The 4,031-nt window shown below is 37.4% G+C and overlaps 1 pseudogene; it reads left to right on the top strand.

Moving 5' to 3' along the window:
- Positions 1–262: 262 nt before the first annotated feature.
- Positions 263–3,285, top strand: LOC102468842 (methyltransferase-like protein 9 pseudogene; annotated as a pseudogene).
- The last annotated feature ends 746 nt before the right edge of the window (positions 3,286–4,031 follow it).

Raw genomic sequence — 4,031 nt, 5'->3', positions numbered from 1 at the left:
TTTTAGTACTTTCAAGGGAGGTTTTGATTTCCTGTATTACAACCTTCATCTCTAACAGTGCCATTTGATTCTTTTATTATGGTGTGTTTTTCTTCTTTCTAATCATTGAAGGACTTCCTCATATCCTGGAGCTCATTGTCTCTTTTCTCTTGCATCTTTGAGAGTTTATTGTCTCTTTTCTCTTGCATCTCATTTAGTTTTGTCACTATGAATATTCTTAATTGTTTATCTGACATTTCCATGAGTTCCATTGTACTGTCTGTGGATGATAAGGAGTTGCCCTTTTCCCTTGGGGGAACACTCTATCACCTGTGTCACTGTGGCTGAAAATAGTAATTCTCACTTTTTGACTGATTTTCAAATTTTAATTGGATTTTGGAAGTAAATTCTCCTTTGTAAGAATTCACCAATTTCTAGGAAATTTACACGTTTAGCACAAGACAAGCAATATTGTGATCTGCCATTTATCTATCATGATGACAGGTAATTATTACCCTATTTAAACTTTCCATTATACATTGTCAGAATGTATAGGACACACCAAGCAAAACAAGTGCTAGATCCATTGTGTATGAAAAACTCAGATATCGCTGAAGCAATTCAGTGCCCTGCATGAATGAGCAGTTCATTTACAGAATGTGTGCTTAGGTGGTGTGAACTCATACCTGCCCATCTTGGGTGCTTATTACTAGGTTTAAGGGTAGAGGCTGCAGTGGCCCAGGCCAGCAGCTCCTCACCCTGATGGTATGAAGAATGGCCCAGCTACCATTTCCTCTGCAGAGAGGAGTATCACTTGGCCTCTCTTTGTAACCTCCAAGTGTTCCTTACCATGGCTACACTGCATCTTCATCTGCCTCTGCTCACGCAATGGGAGAATTGTTTTTATACATTCAGATTTCTGCAAATTTTCTAAACTCCTACAAGATCCCCAGTTTTTTGGTTTCATTTTTTTGTTGTTCTTTCTGTTTATTTTTAAACATATTCTAATCAGTCTCCTCAGTGCTTAAACACAGTTAAGAAAATATATTCTCAATACATTACTTCTAGTTTTCAAGTTTGAATAAAGTTTACTTGGAAAGAGAAAAAGTGGGCAGTTTAGTTAAAAAGTACACAGCATAATGGCACAAAGAGGTGTGGTATTATCTGATGAAGATATTTTGCTGTTTTATCAATAGTACTAGGGAGAAGTGTTCACCTGTTGAAATATCCGTTTTGCAAGACAAATAATAATGTGATTAAATGTATGGAAAACATGAAATGAAAAAAAAGAAAAAAGAAATAAAAAATACTTTATATTTGAGGCATATTTTAAAAATGCATGTAACATATACTGTCAGAAAGGTGATGATTGATTATTGCCTAGGTAATGGGGAGGAATATAAAATAGTTCTCAAGAAAAACTGGAATGAGATCTATGTTCATTACCTAGTGCAGGAAAACTTCATACATGGAGCTCTCCTCCATTCCTCTTTGCTCTATTCTTGTGAGATACAGCTGCCAGTCCAGCTGGACCTTGTGGGCCCGCTGTGACCATTCCTTTATTTCATGGAACTGGCCTGTGACCCAGGTATTCCTGGGTCTCACTTTTTGACTGTTCCAGAAGTATTCCTCATACCTCTCCCACAGTAAACATCACAAGACTAGAGGCACTAAACCTCAGACACTAACCCAGATATCCTCTACTGATTCTATAATTGATAAGATGATCTGGCATTGAAACCCCTAATTTACTTACTTTATGAATGCTTTGTATGCATTTACTTACTCTATGAATGCTTTGTTCTTGGCATATACAATCTGTGCTTATATTCACTGACAGCACAGACCATTCTCCACCCAGACATCAGTAAAGCTTTCTCAGTAAGTAAACTCATGTCTTTCTCTGCTGGATCTCCAAATGTGCTCTTTGAAATAGGTAAACATCATGGGTAGGCACCTCTAAATTTGAAGGCCCCTTGAAACACCTACAGAGTGGTTATGTATTCACAGGGGTATTTGTGTAACAAAATATATAAGATTATACACATTAAATGTATGTAGTTTATATTATGTCAGTACTATATTAAAGTGGTAAATATATTAATCTGAAATAAAAAGCAACTATGCATTCAAGAGAAATTTAAAATAGTCATCAATTGCATTATAAATACAAATAATTTTATGTGGGAAGTGTACAAAATCACTATGTATAAAAATGTTTTGAAATTGCCCCACCCCCACCTCAGCCATGAAGGGGCTGGATGGGCAAGTTAGGCTCTATGGCTGGAACCTAGGCAGCAGGAGCAGTGACTGGAAGTCAGAGGCAGTGGCACCTCCTCCTTCTCACCACAGAACCAGCAGTGATCAAATGTGATTGCAGTGAGAAGCCTTGCTCTCAATGAGACTGGTGGCAGGCCAACTGTGCCTGAGTTTTGCCTCTGTGCAGCTGGCATGGAGGATGTGGATGCTGCAGAGCCAACTAGCCCACTCCATGTAAGTGACCCCTGACACAGGAAGAAGAACCACCAGTGGTATGTGTGCAACAGAGAAAAGGTATGTGAATCACTCCAGGTTGTCTTTGTTCAGTTATCTTGCTCAATGAACACAGATCTTCTTAAACAACACCACTAAGAAATCTGGTTGGCTATTTATCCAATTATATTATTCTTTTGTATAATCTGTTTTTAGCCTGTTTATGTCTAGAACATCTATCAAGGGGTTGCGAGGAGGAGGCTCAATGTTTGTGTTTTTACCATATCAATTTCAGAGACTGCTTAAAATTAACCCAGACTGGAAAATCCATATACTTCTTGACTTAGGTGATGGAGATGGAGAAGTCATAAAAATCATGAGCCCTCATTTTGAAGAAATCTATGTCACTGAGCTTTCTGTAGCTATGGTATGGCAGCTTCAGAAGAAATACAGAGTACTTGGTATAAATGAATGGCAGAATACCGGGTTCCAATATGATGTCTTCAGTTGCTTGAATTTGCTAGATTGCTGTGATCAGCATCTAACCTCTTGGAGCCAACTAGAGTCTGAGTCATCCTTGCCGTGGTCCTTCCCTTTCAATCCTGCGGAAAACATAGGTCACAAGTGAGAGAACCCATCAGAGATTTTGGGAATCAAAGGCCAGAATTGGGAAGAACAGGTGAATAGTCTGCATGAAGTTTTAGAAAAGCTGATTTTGTTATTTACTCTTTCACCAGACTGCCATACCTGTGTGAGGACAATATATATAATGACTATTATGTTCTGGATGATGCTGTCTTTGTTCTCAAATCAGTACAAACATGTGGAGGCTAAAGTCTTCAGAGTCTTCCCCAGGAATGTACCCTCTGGAAGAGGCCCAGCATTCACAGTTACAGGAAGGGTGGGCCTTTGGGGATTGCCATTCTAACTACCATGTAGAAAGTTAAACAGCCAAAATACTAATTATAATTGTAAAAATAAATAAATAAATAAAAATCCCACTCTTACTGGATTTTTATCAACTCTTTACTCAGAGTCACACTCTAATGCAGGTCACCCTCCAACTATGATGAAAGAAATTTTTATACTTGATTGCAGTAGGGACTCATTCCCAGACAAAGAAATAGTAATGACTCAATGGAACCAATAATTGGATCACTGTTATTGAAATGAAGACTGGTAATAAAACTGTCCATTCAATTCCAAATATTGGTTATAAGGTATAGCCACTGATATTCTTTCATGTTTAGAAATTCTTTCTGTTATTGTTCAAGAAAATGTTTTTAATCATGCTAATATACTTTTTGGAGATAAAAAAAGAATTTTGTGATATTATTAGTAATATTTATCAAATGACAAAAATGTGTACAAATCAATGGCTGTGAAACAACACAATTTGCAGAAATTGAACAATCACATATGCAGTTACACCTGAGATTGTGGTTTCTCAAAGTGATCAGCTTTTACATTGACCTTGAAAGATTTATTTACTCTATATTTCTGAACTGTGTCCTGGATCTTCTGGTTGTGTGCAGTAAGGCAAGTAGAGAGGCCTAAAATGTGTATTGTTTAAAACCTAT

This window comes from Tupaia chinensis, unplaced genomic scaffold (assembly GCF_000334495.1).
Source record: "Tupaia chinensis unplaced genomic scaffold, TupChi_1.0 Scaffold142285_1, whole genome shotgun sequence".
Lineage (NCBI taxonomy): Eukaryota > Metazoa > Chordata > Mammalia > Scandentia > Tupaiidae > Tupaia > Tupaia belangeri.
Note: the sequence above shows the minus strand (reverse complement) of the source record. Positions and strands in the feature narration are given on the sequence as shown.